This window comes from Chlorocebus sabaeus, chromosome X (genome assembly GCF_047675955.1).
Source record: "Chlorocebus sabaeus isolate Y175 chromosome X, mChlSab1.0.hap1, whole genome shotgun sequence".
NCBI lineage: Eukaryota > Metazoa > Chordata > Mammalia > Primates > Cercopithecidae > Chlorocebus > Chlorocebus sabaeus.
In genome coordinates this window covers 135,936,360-135,956,903 of record NC_132933.1, presented here as the reverse complement: position 1 = coordinate 135,956,903, position 20,544 = coordinate 135,936,360, and the positions used below count along the sequence as shown (strand labels likewise).

The window sequence follows — 20,544 nt, the reverse complement described above, 5'->3', positions numbered from 1 at the left end:
TGGGATCATTTTCTTACATCATAATTATAACCCAATCAGGGTAGAAAACTGAAAGAAAGAAGGACATTTCATTTTCTTTGCTCTTTGTGTGGATGATGGGTTGTACAAATAGCAGGAGATTCAACTTTTGGCTTGTTTTGGATTACTGAGCACCATCCTTCAGAAATGATTTCCTAATACTTTCCCGGCCATCTGGCATGAGCACAGAAGACCTTTTACTCAATAAAAGTAAGCTAATAATAATAAGTTGAAACATCTTGATAATAAATATATTTGTACAGCTTTTCAAATCCCAGGTTATTGAAATTCTGTCAGCCTTGGCTGGTTTCCATGCTCCTTCTGTGCCCTTGTGTTTTCTTTTCTTCTTCTTCTTCTTCTTCTTCTTTTTTTTTTTTTTTTGTTGAGCCACTCCTGCTGACTTCAAAAGGATGCTCTGAGCTCTAAAAGGAGGAGCAGTTTTGCTGGGATGCAGAAGTGGTGAACGTAAGGCTTGGATTCAATTACAGTAATCCTCAGAAGTTCTTGGTAGAAGAGGGGCACAGAATCCCAGCCTCCATTTTGCAAGTAAGGAAGAAGTATAAAAAGATAAAACGGCTTTTCTTAATGTCAGCATCTGATTCTTTACCCTCTTTCATCCTAGCAACGATTGTTAACATAAAACAGATGTTCCTTGCACAAGAGAAAAATAATAGAGCTGGATCTTTTCATGATCCTGCATTTATTATTTGTAGCACTAGATCTCTAGGAAAAGCGATGTTGATTCTAACTAGAAATTATGGGGCATTTAATAACACATGAGGCAAAATTATGAGGAAAGGCGAGAAACCAAGTGGCTCCTAGCTTCTAACACCTTATTTTCTATGGTGTAAGTTAATAAATGATCCATTTTTAATTCAGTAAAAAAGGAAATTTCTGATAGGCTTTACCTTAACTTCACACTGCTGTTTATATTACAAACAAAATGCTAAAGTTAACAAGTGTTGTAAAACGCCCTAGGTCAGAGTTTTGAGTGCCCATAAGCAATTCTCTAGAATTATTTTGAGAGCTCAGATTATAGATTTGCCCCCATACCATACACTATATTACCTATCACTGCAAGATTCTTTATAGGGTGTCAAGTATGTAGGAGGATTTAAACTAATTGTCTTAAATGCTTCGTGGGATAGGAGATGATCCAATGGGAACTGAATGTTTTCAATTAGGATGTTTCCATGGATACTATTAAGTGTGCCAAGATTCATAGCCACAGGAGATTTTTACTTCAATATTGATTAAGAAATCTGAGAACAATCTCAAGAAGTGCAGGGTGTAGGTGGAGGATAAATTTTGAGGATAGTATAAAATTTGCTTTCTCTTCCATAGTTAAGGCCTAGTCCAGAAAAATTCTAGGCAGTCAGCCAAGTCTAACAGCAGGATTTATGTCAAGAGAATGTCCAGAATAAAAGTGAACATGGGTTGTTTCATTTACCCCAGGTATATTTATTTATTAACATTTATTTAATGTTACTTATTATTTGTTTATTAACATTAGCTTTCTTATGTACTTGGTACAAAGCGTTAGAATTACAACCCTTTGTATTTTTGTTGTTTATGAGGAAAACATCCTAAATAATGTCTACAGACATCTTAAAATTCACATTCCTCTGAGAAAGGTTTATCCCTTAGGTTATTACTTTTTTTTTTTTTTTGGTACATGGGTTTTTTACCTGGGTTCTCAGATCTCCAAGAAATCGGTGGATAGAATTCAAGGTGACTTCTTGGATGGAGAAAAAGTACATCTTTATTTTGACCAACCATGGATATTTAGCATTTTCATCAATTAATGAATGCAGGTGACAAATCATAGTACTATTGGCCACACCTTTGAGTTTGTCCTCAATAACTCACAGATATTTTCATATTGTATCACAGCTGTTGCAGATATCTTGAAATGTTGTTTATTCTAAACACTGCTTCAAAATTTGGGCAGTTATTGGCATTCCCACCAGTTTTTTTTTTTTTTGGAGACAGCCTTTCTCTGGCACCCCCAGGCTGGAGTGCAGTGGTGAGATCTTGGCTCACTGCGACCTCTGCCTCCCAGGTTCAAGGGATTCTCCCGCCTCAGCTTCCTAAGTAGCTGAGATTACAGGCGCATGCCACCATGGCCTGGCTAAATTTTTTTTTTTTTTTTTTTTTTTTTGATGGAGTCTCACTCTGTCTCCAGGCTGGAATGCAGTGGTGTGATATTGGCTCACTGCAACCTCCACCTCCCAGGTTCAAGCGATTCTCCTGCCTTACCCTCCTGAGTAGCTGGGACTACAGGAGCATGCCACCACGCCCAGCTAATTTTTCTATTTTTAGTAGAGACGGGGTTTTACCATGTTGGCCAGGATGGTCTCGATCTCTTGACCTTGTGATCCACCCACCTCGGCCTGCCAGAATGCTGGGATTACAGGCGTGAGCCACCGTGCCTGGCCACATTACCACCAGTTCTTGATACTTAATGCCGTTAACAAAAGGCACATGTATCACTATATCACGAATTAGCATTTTATAATATTTTAATAACTGTTTCAGTATAAGTGGCTTCACTTGTAATCATATGTTTTATTTTTGCACTTAAAAATATAATTCCTAAAAGGGATCCATAAGGCTTCACCAGACTGCCAAAGCGTCCATGGCACAGGACATTAAGAACCCTGTGCCAAATGGAATGAAGATTAGAAGCACTATCATATGTTCATTTTTCTGATCACAATTTAAGAAAGAGTTTCCTACTTAAGTACTTTTCACAGAAAATCTAAACTTAAAGGTTAAAAGGGAATTCTTTTGTGCTGGCTCACGTGTGGGCCCTACAAAATACTTTGCAGTCATATCCGACTTTCGTTTGAGAGTTTGTCTTCAGAAATGGAGGAAGAAAAGGCATTCAGGTATATGATGGGTTGCATTCTGTAGAACATTGTTAAATCTATGGGAGTGGAGAAAAGTTCCATTCAGTGTCTTGTGGATTGTGGTAGGAGTCAGTCGTATTCTTGCAGAAATTTCCCTAGACAGTGCCTCTTGCTTCCTCCTTTCTTGTCCCACAGTACTCCATGGGGCAGATGTGGGAACTTGGATGCCCCATGGGAATTGTAACCCCATGCTTTGCCTTATCCTAGTGGGGACTGATCTGAGGTTTATCCATGAAACTGTGTCAATTCATGGCTGGGAGTAGGAATGCAGAAAACACAAGCAAAATGACTGCAGGAAGGTTTAAATAAAATCTCATATGTGGCTTTTCCTTAACACATTATTTTGCAAAAAGTGGCAGAATGAATTTGCTGTGATATGAGAGCATCATTCTGGACTTTTACTTGATTAAGGGCAGCCACTTTATCTTTAAAGCAGTTTTCGTCACCTTTTAGTGTTCTCTAGCAGAATGCTGTAGGAGCACACTTAAGGAGTGGGGAGTTGGTATTTGGTTCTGTGACAGGTGCTATCTTATAACAGAAAAATACATATTTTTGTGAAACTTCAAATGCATTTTTATTCACCAGCAAGTCTGTGACTCTGGATCCACCACCTTGTTCCAAGTGTGATCAAGCACTGTACCTGACAGCATCGATTATCCTTACCTGTAGGCAAAAATTGTATTACATTTATTTTACAGTGATCTGGAAAAAAAAGCATGACAACAAAAACCAGACACACTTTATTTCTATTCTGGTAACATTTTTTGGTAATAATTTATTACCGTACAAGTCATACACCATATAAGTCACACATTTAAAGTGTCAAATTAAATGGTTTTTAGTATATTCATGGGATTGTGCCATCATCACAGTCAAATTTTTTTAGAACACTTGTTACCCCCAATAAGAAACCTCATACGCTTTAGCAGTCACCCCACTATGGCCCCCAGTTTTCTAACCCCAGGCCCTAACAACCACTAACCTACTTTCTGTCTCTATAAATTTGCCTCTTTTGGCCATTTCATGTAAATGGAATTATACAGTATGTAACCTTTTGTGACTGGCTTCTTTCACTTAGCATAATGTTTTTAAGGTCTACCTATATAAGAGTATGTATCAGTATTTTATTCCTTTTTATGGCCAAATATTCCATTTTCTGGATATGTCAGATTTTGTTTATCTATTCATCTGTTGATGAACATTTGAGTTGTTTCCACTTTGTGCTATTATTATGAATAATGCTGCTATGAACATTCATGTATACATCATGTATACATTTTAATGTGGACATATGTTTTTAGTTATCTTGAGTATATACCTAGGAGTGGAATCATATATATATATATTTTTAAACCAAAATCAAATTTTAATGTTGCAGAATCCCTGAAGCACTTTTAGAAACTGTTCACTTCCATAGAACAGTTTGCAAATCAGTGTTAAAGTGGAGAGAGTGTTGATTTTTTTGTGCACGTATTTGGTAGACATCGTTTGAATCTTGATTTTATAGGCTGTGTGAATTTTGTCGAGTTACCTGTGAACATCTTTTTTTGAGTATCGAATGTTAGTACCTCTGGATGTTTTAAGAGTTGATAGACTGTATTATTGCTTAAAAAATTTACTGTCCATTTCTTACCATCAACTTTGGCCACGGATTTGCTTTGGCCAGTGGCCTGTGAGGGGAAGTGATGTGTGCCTTCTTCCAGGCAGAAGCTGGTGGTTTGCCTCATCTCTTTTCCTTTCTGCCATGATGACCATTGATGTTCCAGTTGGACACAGGCTTCATCAGCTTGTGTATCAGAATGAAAATGATGTGGGGCAGAGCCCTTATAGATTTTGTTGCATGGGTATGGAAAAAGCATCATTTTAAGCCATTGAGATTTGGTGACTATTTGATACTTTAGCACAGTGGTCCTCAAGCAATGGCAATTTTGCAATTCTCACCCTGAGATATCTGGCAATGTCTGGAGACATTTTTTGGTTATCACATGTGGGGAAGTGCTCTTGGCATTTAGTGGGCAGATGCTGCTAAGCATCCAACACTGCACAGGACAGCTCCCACAACAAAGACTTACCCGATCCAAAATGTCAATAGTGCTGAAGTTTAGAAACCCTGCTTTAGTATAACCTAGTTTATCCTGATTACGGTAGGGTGTTGAGAAGATTAAATGGAAAAAAATATATAAAATACAGCAAACAGTGTGATCTTTTTTTGGTAATTATGTGACAGAGCTTGGCAATGGCTCTGAGGTCTTCCCTTGCATTTGTGGGTCTTTTCCAACTTCCCTAGGGTTCAGTATTCAGTTTAATTGTAGTTGTGTTTGTAAATCAAGGCTCAGTTTTAGCAGAATCATGTACCCTTTAAAAAAGGGAGAGAACTAACATTAAATGCTTGTTTGGCACCAGGCTCTTTGTGTTTTGAATTTTTACAAATACTCTCTGAAACGGATATTCCTTACCTCCATTTTGTTTTGTTTTGTTTTGTTTTGCTTTGAGACAGGATCTCGCTGTGTTGCCCAGACTGGAGTGCAGTGGTGCGATCTTGTCTCACTGCAACCTCCACCTCCTGAATTCAAGCAATTCTCCTGCCTCAGCCTCCTGAGTAGCTGGGATTACAGGCATGTGCCACCATGCCCAGCTAATGTTTTGTATTTTCAGTAGAGACGGGATTTCGCTATGTTGGCCAGGCTGGTCTCTTAACTCTTGGCCTCCTGTGATCCCCCAGCCTTGGCCTCCCAAAGTGCTGGGGTTACAGGCATGAGCCACCATGCCCGGCCCTACATTTTGTTTTTGATGAAGACATTGAAGCACTGAAGTTAAGTAATTTGACCAAGATCACATGGCTTATAAGTGGTGGGCCTAGAATTCGAAGTACATCTGTTTGCCTCCAGAACCCTGTTCTTTCCGCACTGCTATACTACCTCTTTAGCAGTGGCTTTAACTTAGAGAAATGAAGGTAATCCTGATTTCTAACAATTATGTGTTGTATTAGTTATCTATTGCTGTATAACAGGTTACCTCAAAACTTAGCACTTTAACACAACACACAGTTATTGTCTGACATAGTTTTGAGAGTCAGTAATTTAGGAGAAGCTAAGCTGGGTGGTTCTGGCTCAGGATCTCTGTGGAGATTGCAAACAAGTTGTCTTCCAGGGCTGCAGCCATCTGAAGGCCTGATTGGAGCAGGAAGATCCATTTCCATGGTGGTGCACTCACAGGGCTGTTGGCGGGAGGCCTCAGTTCCTCACTATGTGGGTCTCTCTTTAGGGTTGCTTGATTGTCATACATGGCAGCTGGCCTCCTTCAGAGTGAGGGATCTGAGAGAGACAGCAAGGCAGAAGCCACAATATCTTTTGTGACCTAGCCTTAGAAGTCACAGATGATCACTTCTGCTCTTTTCTATTGGTCGCATACACAACCCTGATATAATGTGGGAGAGGATGATATAAGGGCATCAAGAATACTAAGAGATGGAAATCATTGGAGGCCATTGTGGAGGCTGGTTACTACATGTTAATGATCCTCATTTGCCATAGTTACAAAATTATGAATTATATTTCCTTTTCATATTCTAATATTCCAAACACCTGTTTTGTACTTTAAGATACTCAAATCATTTCGAATGTGAGTGAAAATACAAAGTGGCTTTTGTAAGCACTTAGTGAATGGGTAAAATGAAGGCCGTGGTACAGATACTTCATTGGGGGATTTTTTTTTTTTTTTTTTTAAATGGGTTTGACTAGCAGAGGCTTCTTGAATCCTGAAAAGTTGGTCTGATGTACTTTTTTTTTTTTTTTCCTGGAAAATCTCCTTGTACCAAACACTGAATTCTTCATTTGCCAAACTCCACCCAACTTTCTGATGTTTTTATTGCTGGTTTGATGTGCTTGAATGCCAGCCAGAGTATAAGGTGAATGGTAGATGCAAGGACTGTGCAGTTTCCATGGAGACTTCTTTCAGGAGCCCTTCATTTTTTCATTCAGCTATTGCTAGGAGGCATCCTCTTCCAGTTAATGTGTGGTACACTATCAATTTGAGTGGCTCTTAGAAAGGGGCTCAGTTTGTACAAATTTAGAATTGAGGTTTTTTTTTTTTTTTTTTTTTTCTCCTGTGTATCTTCAACGTTAAATTAGGTTTTCATGAAACTTGAAGATGGTAAGTGGAAATCTTCCTGAAGCAGTTTAACTATACTTTTGTTTATTACACTTGATTTTGAGCTTTTGGGAATAAAAGAAGGGCCCTGGCTAGGTACAGAGGTATATGGATTTACCGTGTCTAATCGTGCAACCATGAAATAAACGTTTCCACTTCAGGAATCAGCCCATCACTTTTAACCACTGTTGTTTGCATTGGCTTAGAGCTTTGTGCTTCCTTCAAGTATTTTCCTTTTTTCTTTCAAAATTGTGTTCAGTTGGTTGTGACCAATTTTACACAGAGACTGGCACACTCACTTATGTTCTTGACTCCTGCTGTCCCAATGTCATGCTTCATTTACCAGGGATAGCTTTTCCTGGCTTTATCTGTTGACTTGACATCCTGTGCATCATATTTCTTTTCTTAGATATAGAGAAGACTGAAAAAAATCCATGATTTGAAGAAAACTTGCAAAAGTGCAAAGCACTGTGAAAGAGGCAGCTTTAATTTTAATTTTCACTGTAGTCAGAATAGGTGGCCTCCTGATGGGCAGGCTTGCTTTGCTTTCTCATTTTACTCTGTCCAGTGTAGGTACCCAGATCAATCAAGGTCAAGCTGGTCTGGTCATTAATACAACTTTTGGTTTTAAACACAGCTGTGTATGGGAGTTCTTAGCATTATTAATAGAGGTTATAATGAAAACAAGGTATAGTCATACAGTTGTCTCTGTGGGTAGTGACATGGAGGTAGAGTTGTTGCCTAAGATCTGAAAGTCAGGAAGCTGGAGGTTTTTGTAATTTTATTCATTATCAATCTTAAGAATTTATTTTGGTCATTATAAATGCATAACTGGTACTATTTTCCAGTCCTGAGGTTTTGTGGGAAATCATTTTGAAAAGAGGCCAGGATGAGGATAAAAATTAATTTTGAATATCCATTTCAAAGACTCATTATGCTATGCTCTATTGCTGAAATTTGAATGCAACTTATATATTGTGCTGTTACCTTTGGGACTAGCATTCTTAAAAGCTGACTTTTATTTTGGACTTTCTAATATGTGTCAGCTATGTCAGCTCACGAGTGTGTTTTTATCTGTGCATCATGTTATATTGGGACCTGGGTGGAATGTAAATCTTTTACTGGCCTAAATCTGAGTCTAATCCTCTGCATGGCTTTGGTAGAAAATCAATTTCCTCTGCTTTGTCAAGATTTTTCAGGTCAGTGCTCTTTGGAAGTTTCCCAATTCTCTTAGATTAAAATAGATTTTGTTTCTGTGCTATATACTGGTATTAGTTAGTAGGACACTGGGATCTAGAAAGCAAGAAAACAGAGGCAGACAAGATATCCATGAGTTCTATTTCAGTTAACTTGTTGACACACTGCACCTTTGAGGAACCAAGGAGTTTGTGTGCTTTCAGGCATCATTTGGGGGAGCAAATATAAATAACTCCTGTAGGTGAGGCTGTGCACTTAATTTTAATGAGTTCAAGTTCATTAAGTGACCTGCTCACTGGGTCATTAGAATTGACCTCACTAGAAGTGAATGGAAAAGAGAAGAACTGCCTAAGTTCCACTCAGTTTGTTTCATTATTGTGGGGTATTGGAAGTAGAGTGACAACTTGGACTTTTCTCAGTTTTAGCACTGAAAAGTCCCACATCCCAGGAACTTACTCAGTCCCCAGCAAACTGGGGGGAGGGGGGATGGTTAGTCACCCTAGCAGTGAAAAGTAAGGGGATGGAAGGTTTGGAACTGGTTAGTACCCTTATGGATTTTTTTTTTTTTTTCTGAGACAGGGTCTTGCTTTGTCACCCAGGCTAGAATACAGTGGCATGCATGATCACGGCTCACTGCAGCCGCAACCTCGCGGGTCCAAACGATACTCCCACTTCAGCCTCCCCAGTAGCTGGAACTATAGGGACAAGCCACCACACCCAGCTATTATGTATGTATGTATGTATGTATGTATGGACAGGGTCTTGCTTTGTTGCCCAGGCTGGTCTTGAACTCCTGGGCTCAAGTGATCCTCCTGCCTTAGCCTCTCAAAGCACTGGGATTACAGGTGTGAGCTACCATGCCTAGCCATTTTATAAATATTTTAAGAAGGGATTTATTAGAGACATGTAGCACCTTGCTGCCCAGTGATGCTAGTGAATGAGTGACTCTTCTTTGATTTGACAGAAGAAACAATGGAAAGAGAAGAGAAGTAAGTTTTTCTACCTAAACTTTCTAAGAGGACGTGTTTAGGGGATGTTTTGGTAAAAAGTTATTAGCATTAATGTTTACCTTTATCTTTCTCATAGATAATGCAAAGACCTTTAACTCCACTTATCTCTCCTTTTAACCTATGTTGTTATTACCTTGTATTTTAATACTATATATTAAACTCTACGAGACATCATTATTTTATGCAGGCATTGTTTATTTAATCAGAGTTCAGCAAACTTTTTCTGTAAACGCCAGATGGTAACTATTTTAACCCCTGCAGGCCTTATAGTCGCTGTCACAACTACTCAGCTCCGCTCTTATAGTGCCAAAATGGCTATAGACAATATGGAAATGATTGTGTGTACCCATGTTCCAATAAAATTTATTTACAGAAACAGACAGTGGGCCAGATTTGGCCTGCAGGTGTTACTTTGACAACTCCTAATTTAGATTTATCTAGATATGTATTTATTTTCCCTTCATTTCTTGCTGTATCTTTGAGGTTCTACCTGGGGTCATTTTCAAGGCAGGGATGTCTATTCTCATCACTGTTTTTCAACATTGTGCTAGAAATTCCAACTAGTGCAATAAGGCAAGAAAAAGAGAAAAAAAGGCATACAGAGCAGAAAGGAAAAAAAATGAAACTGGCAAGGTACAGCTACTCATACTTTGAGAGGCAAGGCAGGAGGATTGCTTGAGCCCAGGAGTTCCAGACTAGCTTGGGCAATGTAGGGTGACCCCCATCTCTACAAAAGTTAAAAAAAAAAAAAATTAGCCGGGTGTTTTGGTGCATGCCTGTGGTCTCAGCTACTTGGGAGGCTGAGGTGGGAGGATCACTTGGGCCTGGGAGGTCAAGTGAACCATGGTGATTGTATCACGACATTCCAGCCTGGGCAGCAGAGTGACACCCCCGTCTCAGAAAACAAAACAAAAACCTGTCTCTATTTGCAGATGACATGATTGTCTACATGGAAGACCCTGAGAAATCTACAAAATAGCTCCTAGACCTAATTAAGTGAGTTCAGCAAGGTTTCAGGATATAAGATAACATACAAAAATGAGTTGCATTTCTACATACTAGCCATAAACAAATGGACACTGAAATTAAAAATACAGTACCATTTATATTCACTCAAAAAATACTTGGGTATAAATCTAACAAAGCATGCACAGGACTTCTGTGCTGAAAACTACACAATACTGATGAAAGAAATCAAAGTCTAAATGGATGGGGAAACATACCATGTTCTGGGATTGGAAGACTCAACATAATAAAGATATAATTTCTCCCCCAGCTTGATATACAGGTTTAATGTAATTCCTGTCAAAATCTTAGTAAGATTTTTTTTTTTTAGATATAAAATTTATATGGAAAGGGAAAAGAACTAGACTAGCTGAAACAATTTCAAAAAAGAATAATAAAGCAGGAGGAATCAGTCTGTAAGATTTTAAGACATATAACTACAGTAATCAAGACTGTGTGATATTGGTGGAGGGATACATGTATAGATCAACAGAACAGAACAAAGAACCTAGAAAGAGACCAACAGAAATATGCCCAATTGATCTTTGATAAAATTGCAAAGCAATTAAACGGAGAAGGAAAGATAGCCTTTTTAACAAATGGTGCTAGGTCAATGAAACATCAGTATGTCAAAGAAAACAAAAACAACAAAAAACCCTTGCCGTAAATAGTACACGTTTTATAGAAAATAGCTCCAAATGTATCACAAACTTAAATGTAAAACATAAAACTATAAAAATAATTAGATAAAATATTCAGGATCTAAGGCTAGGCAAAGAGTTCTTAGACCTGACACCAAAGCCATAAAGGAATTGATAAATTGGATTTCATCAAAATAAAAAATACTTACTCTGAGAAAGACCTCATAAGAGAATGAAAAGACTACAGAGTAGGGGGGAAATACTTGCAAACTACGTATCTGACAAAAGACTGGCATCTAGAATATGTAAAGAACTTTCAAAACTTAACAGTAGAAAACAACCCAGTTAGAAAGTGGACAAAATGCAAGAAGGGACATTTCACTGAAGAGCATATACAGATGACAAATAAGCACATGAAAAGATGTTCAACATAATTAGCCACTAGGGAAATGTAAATTCCGACCAAAGTGAGCTATCACTACATTCCTATAAGAATGGCTAAAATAAAAAATAGTGACAGCATCAAATGATGGAATCATTCATACTTTGCTGATGGGATGTAAAATGATACAGCCCTTCTGAAAAACAGTTTGGCAGTTTCTTAAAGACACTAAACATGCAACTACCACATGACCCAGCAATTGTACTCCTGGGCATTTATCCCAGAGAAGTGAAGATTTATGTTCATATAAATGCCAGTATGTGAATGTTTTATAGGAATTTTATTCATAATAGCCCATAACTGGAAACAGTACAGATGTTCTTCAGTGGATGATTGGTTAGACAAACTGGTATATCCATAGCATGGAATACTACCCAGCAGTAAAAAGGAGTGAAGTACTGATACATGCAACGATCTGGATGGATCTCCAGAGAATTATGCTGAGTGAGAAAAGCCAATCCTGAATGATTCCATTTATATAACATTCTTGAAGTGACAAAATTGTAGAAATGGAGAGCAGATTAGTGCATGCCAGGGGTTGAGGGGGCAAGGGCGGGAGTAAAATGGATAGCTGTAAAAGGCATGATGAGGCTGGGCGTGGTGGCTCACGCCTGTAATCCCAGCACTTTAGGAGACTGAGGCAGGTGAATTGCTTGAGGTCAGGAGTTTGAGATCAGCCTGACCAACATGGTGAAACCCTGTTTTTACTAAGAATACAAAAATTAGCTGGGCGTAGTGGCAGGCGCCTGTAATCCCAGCTACTCAGGAGGCTGAGGCAGGAGAATTGCTTGAACCTGGGAGACAGAGGTTATAGTGAGCTGAGATTGTACCACTGCACTCCAGCCTGGGCAACAGAGTGAGACTCTGTCTTAGGAAAAAAAAAAAAGGCACTATGGGGGGGGGGGGGTCCTTGTGGGCATAGAAATGTTCTCTATTGACTGTATTAATGTTGAGATTATGGTTGTGATATTGCACTATAGTTTTACAAGATGTTACCATTGGGAGGAAGTGGGCAAAGGGTACATAGGATCTCTGTATCATTTCTTCTGCATATAAAACTACAATTGTCTCAAAAAGTTTAATTAAAAAAGTATTTAAGAAAAAGAACTCCAGGATCTAAAAAGATCAGGGTCAGAGAATCACAAATGCTAAATAAGAAGCACTTTTGCATTTGGTGATGTTCTGAAATTCTGGTTCAGTTTTGTTATGAAATGGAGCCATGTGGGTCCATGTGAGTGAGTCCCTGTGCATAGGTGTATGATTGACTTTTTCCCTCAAGTGCTTCTAATTTGGGATGTTCTTCACTGTGTGCCCTTTGAGTGTCTCTTGCCTCTGGTTTTTTGTTAGACAAAAAAAAAACAACAAAAAACAAACAAACAAAAAAAAAACCCCACAGTTTTAAAATGTCAGTTCTAAGGTCTTTTCTGAGCATGGTTAACTTTTATGATTTCATTTATGCAGTGGGTTTTCACCTAAGGGCCATGGTATCCAGACACTAGGCTTGTTTATCCCAAGTGATTCTTCTCTTTGCCTGTGTGATGGAGATATTCATTCTCTTCTTCTCTTTTGAAGTAGAAACTCCAGTTTTGAGCTGGGCACCTGGATGCCCAGAGTAAAGGTTGTACTGCCCACATTTGATTGTAGCTAGGTGTGCTTGTGTGACCAAGTATGAACCTTCTGTTTAGATTAAGCTACAAAATAAGTGGAGCTATCAATTCGCTTTAACCAATATTTAGTGAACAGGTAAAATACTTTATGTAAAAGCTGTGTGTTCTGGGTTGAATTGTGTCCCCCACAAAAAGATATATTAAAGTCTTAACCCCTAGTACCTCAGAATGTGACCTTATTTGGAAGGAGGGTCTTAGATATAATTAAGTTAAGGTGAGGTTATACCGGAGTAGAGTGGACTCCTAATCCAATATGACGAGTGTCCTCAGAAGAAGGCAGTCAGGTGAAGACACAGACACACAGTGGGAACCCTCTATGAAGATGAAGATTGAAGCAGTGCATCTACAAGCCAGGGACCGCCTGAGGCTGCAAGAAGCCAGGTGAGACACATGGAGCTGATTCTCCCTCACAGCCCTTAAAAGGAACCCGCCCTGCTGACACCTTGGTTTTGAACTTCCAGTCTCCAGAACTGTGGGATAATAAATACATTTCTGTTGTTTGAAGCCATCCAATTTGTGGTACTTTATTATAGCAGCCCTAGGAAACCAATATATTATGCCTTTGATTTATTTTTAGGATGTTGTGGTTTGAATATTTGTGTCTCCCCCAAATTCCTATGTTGAAATAGTATTAAGAAGTGGGGCCTTTAGGAGGTACATGAGGGCAGAGCCCTCATGATGGGATTAGTGTTCCTGGAAAAGAGACTTGAGGGAGCTTGTTTGCCCCTTCCAGTAGGTGAGGATACAGCAAGAAAGTGCCATCTATGAGGCAGAGAGTGAGCCCTCACTATACACTGAATCTGCTGGCACCTTGATCTTATACTTTCCAGCCTCCAGAATGGAAAGAAATTTCTGTTGTTTATAGATTACTGAGTCTAAGGTATTTTGTTGTAGCAGCCCCAACAAATTAAGACATGGGGTATTTTAAAAAATGGGTTGAACATTCAGAGGCTTCTTAATCTGAGTCCTTAGATATTTGGACTGACTCTGCCTTCTTTTTCTAGGGAAAAAAATCTCACTGTATGAAACAGGCATTCTTCATTGCCCCAGAGTCCTTCCAACTTCCTTATGTTTTTATTGCTGGTTTGATGTGCTTGAATGCCAGCCAAAGCATAAGGTGAATGGTAGATGCAAGGACTGGGCGGTTTCCATGGAGACTTCTTGCAGGAGCCTTTACTTTCTCAGTTCAACAGTTGTCAAGGAAACATCTAGTTTCAATTAAATAAATGTTTGTGGGGTCTGCCAATTTGAGTGTCTCTTGGAAGGGGGATTTGGTTAAACTTCTTAAAGATCGTGATATACAAATCCAGAGCAGAGCCTTTTTAGGTTCCCTTCTAGTTATATTAGGTTTTTCTGTAACTTAGGGATGTTAACTAGTCCTCTGTCTGAAGTGATCAGACTATTTATTCATATGCAAAAAATGTTATTTTTGAGTCTTGTGGGGAGGAAAACTGAGGCTCAAAGAAAGAGAGACCAAAGCCAGGGAGCTGGTATTACATGGCACATGACTATGGTCCGTGCGCTTTAGTACGTCCTGCAGGATAAGAGATCCAAGGGGCCTGACCTGTACAAACCGTTTACAGGCTATGGAGTTTGCTGGCTCAGCACTGTGTGTTTATTGCTTCTAGTTAGCTATTGTTGTATCAGTGGCTGGAGTTGGTAATGGTTCATGGAAATGGTGGTGAGAGTACAGATTCTGGGTATATGCAATTCTAATAAATGAGACTTTCCTAGTGTTATCTCTGTTGTGACAACCTCCCCATTGTACTCTTTATCAAACAGTCAGGTATGGTATATTGCAAAATGCTCACAGTATTTTGCAACTCTTCCCATCAAGAGGTAGAGTCTGTTTCCCTATCCTTAGGATCTTGGCTGTCCTGTTGATTTGGTCTGAACCTGGAATATAGTAGAAAAGACCTTGTGTGGATTTTGATTCTAGGTGTGAGGTAGAGCTTCAGTTTCTTGCTGCTTTGGGAGCCTTGTAAAAAAACCCTGGCTGGCCTCTTGGAGGAAGAGAGACTATGTGGAGGAAAATGAAGGTACCCAGCCAACCCAATAGTCGACTGCAGAAGCATAAGTGACCCTCATCTGAGATCAGTGGTGCCTGCCTCGGATCAGCATAATTGTCCAGCTGAACTCAGCCCAAATTACTGACCCCCAGAATTATGAATTAAATAAATGCTGTTGCTTTAAGGCACTTAAGTTTTGGAGTAGTGTGTTATGCAGCAGTAGATAATTGATACAGCCAAGTTTGAAAGCTCTGGAATGATCAGGGCTCACCTTTGACCTGTCCTCTATAAAACCCAAGATTCTTAGTAACACAGTCCTGTTAATAACAGAACTTGCCTATGGCTAATCTAAGTGGAAAAACAGTTTATTGGCAGGATATTGGGTAGCTACATCTTTCTTTAGGAAGACTGGGGATAAGGCTTGAAAACTGCACAACTAGGAGGCAGTACTGCCGGAACTACAGCCAGATAACCTCACAGAATTGGTAGCTACTGAATATTGGATGCCTCCACCTACACCACCACCATTGCCTGCATTGGATGTTGGGTGTGGGGCTGCTTCTGGAACTGGATGTTGCTCCTGTCACTAGAAAACAATCATCTACTGTTCTTGCTGTTTCACAGCACTCATTACTGATTCAGATGCCCGTGTGCCGCGTGTTTATAGCAGTACAATTCGTAATTGCAAAAATATGGAACCAGCCCAAATGCCCATCAATCGAGTGGGTAAAGAAAATATATCAAAAATATGTTTTATGTATGTGTGTGATGTATATATGCACACATATATACCCACATATACATACACACACACACACATATATATACACACATACGTACATACACCATGGAATACTACTCAGCCATAAAAAGGAATGAAATAATAGCATTTTCAGCAACGTGGATGGAGTTGGAGACCTTTATTCTAAGTGAAGTGACTCAGGAATGGAAAACCGAACATTGTATTTTCTCACTTACAAGTGGGAGCTAAGCTATGAGGATGCAAAGGCATAAGAATGAAACGATGGACTTTGGGGCCTCAGAGGGAAGGGTGGGAGGAGGTGAGGGATAAAAGACTACACATTGGGTACCGCATTGGGTACAGTGTACACTGCTTGGGTGATGGGCACATCAAAATCTCAGAAATCACCACCAAAGAACTTATCCATGTAACCAAATACCATCTGTTCCCCCAAAGCTATTGAAGTAATAAAAACATAAACAAATGCCTGTGTGGGTGGTGTCTGGCAGAGCATAGGTCTTGTGCCCATACCCTGATGGAAAAGAAATCAGGAAAGTGAGAATCTGACACTTTTAGCTTATTTAGCTGAAAGCAGGTGGAAAATTTCATAAACACTGGCAAGGGGTTCGGATAAAAGGCAGCCAAAAGAAAAATGGCAAATGTTCATTAGTTTCTATTGTATACTCTGGTTAGCTCAGTTGGTTACAGCACAGTTGTGATGAAGCCAGCATTGTGGTTTGTTCTTGTTTTATTGAAAGAAAATAGTTCTGAGGTTGTCCCCCTTACACCTGCTCCCTCTTTCACAGATGTGTGCTGATAGCCATTTGTAGGGCCAGGAAATAGTGGGACCTAACTTGCATCTGTCCCTGGCTGCTAAGGTACAAAGAGTATGTGTCTTTCAGTCGGTGGGCCCAGAGACTCCATTCACTGGCATAGTGTGCCACATAAGAGAACTGAATGAATGGTATCTGTGTGAATCTAAGGGGTTGGCTAATTGCTCGGTGAATATGGTTCATGTAACATTTATAATACAACTTGTTGGGCAGCAAGATCATTCAATCCAGATGGTTTCTAGTTTTTCAGAATTTCTCTGATAACTTCTCTGAACTTTGAAATTCTTATTTGCAAATCCATCCATATAGGATTCGTTTCAATATTAGAAATAATACTCATAAAGAGAAAAGCACAATTCCTAGAGGGTGTGTGATAGATGTTCAATAAATGTTGATCATTTCCCTCAGACTTCTTCGATGCACACACCCCAACCAGATTAGAAACTCTTTGAGGACTCAGCTTGCCCTTTTTGTGTTGAATTTCTCTCAGTTGTTAAGTGAAGACCCAATCCAATTGTTAAAATAATAAATGTACCTCTTGCCTCCCTGACTTTCTGGCAAGCTCACTCTGAGGAGGCTGGCCTGGTTCAAAGCTGGCTGCTCCAGGGCACTACAGCTGGAGAAGGGCCATTCCACCCTGTTCATAACTGTGAACAGTGAACTGTACTTGGGATAGAGCATCTTGGGAACGATAAGGACCTAGATCCAAGCTCATGCATTGTGGTGGGACTGTCAGTTTAGGGGGATGGGTAGATTTTATCAGATCTGTCAGTGGAAAGTTTAGGAAGATGGAATAGTATCTACAGGTAGGAGGAGGTAGTGTCCAGTAGTAGGAGGAGTCCAGGAAGGAGGAGATCTACCTGGCTCCTAGGGATGTACGTCCTGGCAAGCATTGCTCAGTGGCAGGAGTTGTAAGAGTGGGGAAGGTTTAGGAATTTGGGTATCAGGGAAGTGTCAGCAGGTAGCTGAGGATGAGGTGCAGGACAAAGACAGATGAGAGGAAGACCAAGCCTTAAAGTGATGAGTGTCTAGGTAGGGAAGAGGATGGATGGGTATAGCTTGGACACAGTATTCAGTCATAGAAAGAGGTCAGTCTGCAATATAATGTGACTATCAGGTCACAGGAGGGCCAAGAGCAGGACAGGTTTGGGGCTTGGTTCTGGTTAGTTGAGGCAGAGCCCCTTAGAGCTGTTTGGATTTGCCATGGTGATGCAGGGGACCTGAGTGTGCTGGTTGTCATGAGATCTTGTTTTGGGGAGAACAGTCATGAACAGAGTAGAAAGGCCCTTCCCCAGCTTTAGTGTGCCTTGGAGCCGGCAGCTTTGAATAGGGCCAGCTTCCTCAGAGAGAGCTGCCAGAATATCAGAGAGGCGAGAGGTGCATTTGTTATTTTAACAATTGGATTGGGTCTTCACTAGGAGCTCTACAAAGAAACCAAATTAATGAAGTCAGATTGCCTATCCCGCCAACAGTGAATGTTTATGGTATGAGTTTAGCCCTATGCTAGAGAATCTCAATATATTTAGATTTGGGCTTGAGAGAGAGAACTTCAGTGTGATGTGAGACTGAACTTCCATTCACATTCATTCCCCGAGGAAGCATGTCGAGGATCTGTGTGTAATATACTGGTGTTCCATTTACTTGAAATATCCTGGCTTGCTCAATTCCTCTCACTTAGGCACTCACTTCTCTAAAAAATAAATGTGTATATGTGTGTGTGCATGTGTGTGCACATGCACGTGTAAGTGTGCATAAAATATAGAATAGACTGAAATCAACAAACTTATAAAAATACCAAATAACCTCAATCTGTAATTTTATTTTTGAAAAGCACTAAAAATATCAATAAATGAATTGTCTGAAAAACTAATCCTTTGGCTGGTGAGATAAGTCTGAGTTGCCAGAACCAGTTAAAGCTTTATATAATTTGGCAGTACATTTGCGTTCACCTGAGATTTCTCTGCCTCCAGCTGTACAAAAATTCTGTGATATGCAGAGCCTCGAAACCTGGGCCAGAATGCTAAAACTAATTTTCTTTTGTAATCTGAGCCGTAATTGCATTTTAACTCGGTTCTAGTGTGAAGACTGCTTTTGTATGTGTGTGTGTTTACTTCATGTCATTAATTTCTGGCATTTAAGTTAGTGCCTGGCACATAGTCTACCCTCAGTAAATGTTAGTTCTTACTGCCGAGTCTATTGTTCTTTTCTTCTAAACCAGTGGGGTATATGCTTCCTTTGTGCCTCAGTGGTTCATTCCCTTGCCCTCTTTCCCTCTCCTCACCCTTGAGTTGTTAGATCCTGGTTTTGCCCTAGGCAGGTGCCAACCCCGAGGAACTCCTGACCCTGTGGTGATGCATGCCTGCATGTGTGCAGCCAGCTGGGCAGCTTGGAAAGCCATAGTATTGACTTGCCAAAGAAGGGCTAGTTTACAAAAGTCATAAGAGATCATTGTCATCAACTGCTATCACTACCTATTATCCTTTCTCTTTCCAAAAAACAATTTAGGTGCATAATAAAACAATCTGTAGAATTACTCTGTCAAGCCTATGTATGCCCATCATAGTTGTGCAATCAGTTGTGCAAGAACCTCAGTTCCTACTTCTAATGAATTTTATACTGACTATCCCAGACCTTTCTGCTGGCCCCCTAATAGCAGAGGAGAGAATACACTGTGGGAGTCAGGAGCAACTAAAGCAGCTAGTCTGAGTATAGAATTTCTTTGAATTCTCATCTTTGAAAACCATGCTCAGCTGGGCACAGTGGTTCATGATTGTAATCCTAGCACTTTGGGAGGCCAAGATGGGAGGAACACTCAAGTCCAGGAGCTTGAGGCTAGCCTGGGCAACATAGTGAGACTCCATCTCTATTTTTTTTTTTTAAAGAACCATGCTAATTCTTATTTGATTTATTAACATATCTCTGGATTTTAATATAACACCCCCAACCAAGCTGAGTAAATTTCTGGGAGGATGTGTTGTATTTCTCTTTGGCTTTCCTTCGTGGAATCAGGTAATTACAAAATGACTTACCTGAGGTTCTGTTTCTTGATATCCTATGATTGGGTGGAGTCTCTGATCCTTTAAAACTTTAAACAATTGATTTATTTGAATAGATTGATAGAGTCACATAATTCAATATTCAAAGATACAGAACACCATATGTAGGGGTTCTCATCATGCCATGAAGAGTTAAAACACAGGATGCGTATGTATTTTATTTCATGAGCCGTCCTAGTTGGAAATCAATGGGGTGGGTGTTGTGAGGAATGCAAATATGATTTTTAAAATGCAGGACTTGCCCTCAAGAAACTTACAGTCTTGTAGGAGAATGTAGCAGGTATACTGAGAGTCATAGTAAAAAGTAGAAGTGGTATATACCAAAAGGAGAGGTTGAAACCATAATTTTAGATTTCACCCATAGAATTCCTTTATATAGAATCTGTGCATCTCAAAAAAGCATTGTATTCTATCTAGTCTTGTTACTGAAACATCAGGGGTTTGGTCTAGGTCCTGCTGCTTGCCACACAGAAAGCTAATCACTGAGACAACAAGTATTGCCAAGAAAGAAGGCTTCAATCTGGTGCTGCAGCTGAGGAGATGGGAACTCAGTCTAAAATCCATCTCTCTGACTGATTAAAACTAGGGATTTATATAGCAGGAAAGAAATGTAACAATGTGTAAGAAAATATGAACTAAGGAGGGACAAGGAGGCATATGGTGCAGTGATCTGATGAGTTTCAGATCTTTGATACTTTTTTTTTTGAGAGGCCTGAAGGTCCTTTCCTGAGGAAGGAACTTAGATAAAACAAACAAGTTTCAAGCTCTAAGAGCAGAAGGGTCAGTTTCTATGTTTATCCAAAACAACTGTCTATGGGACTGTTGGGTTAGTTTCAGTCTGACTGCTAATTCCAGTTCGTGAG

General features: G+C 39.7%; 1 protein-coding gene across 9 annotated transcripts in view; it reads left to right on the top strand.

The window, feature by feature from the left end:
* Positions 1-20,544, top strand: part of REPS2 (RALBP1 associated Eps domain containing 2) — a 268,818-nt gene that overhangs the window by 27,570 nt on the left and 220,704 nt on the right. The gene's annotated exons all lie outside the window — the stretch shown is intronic.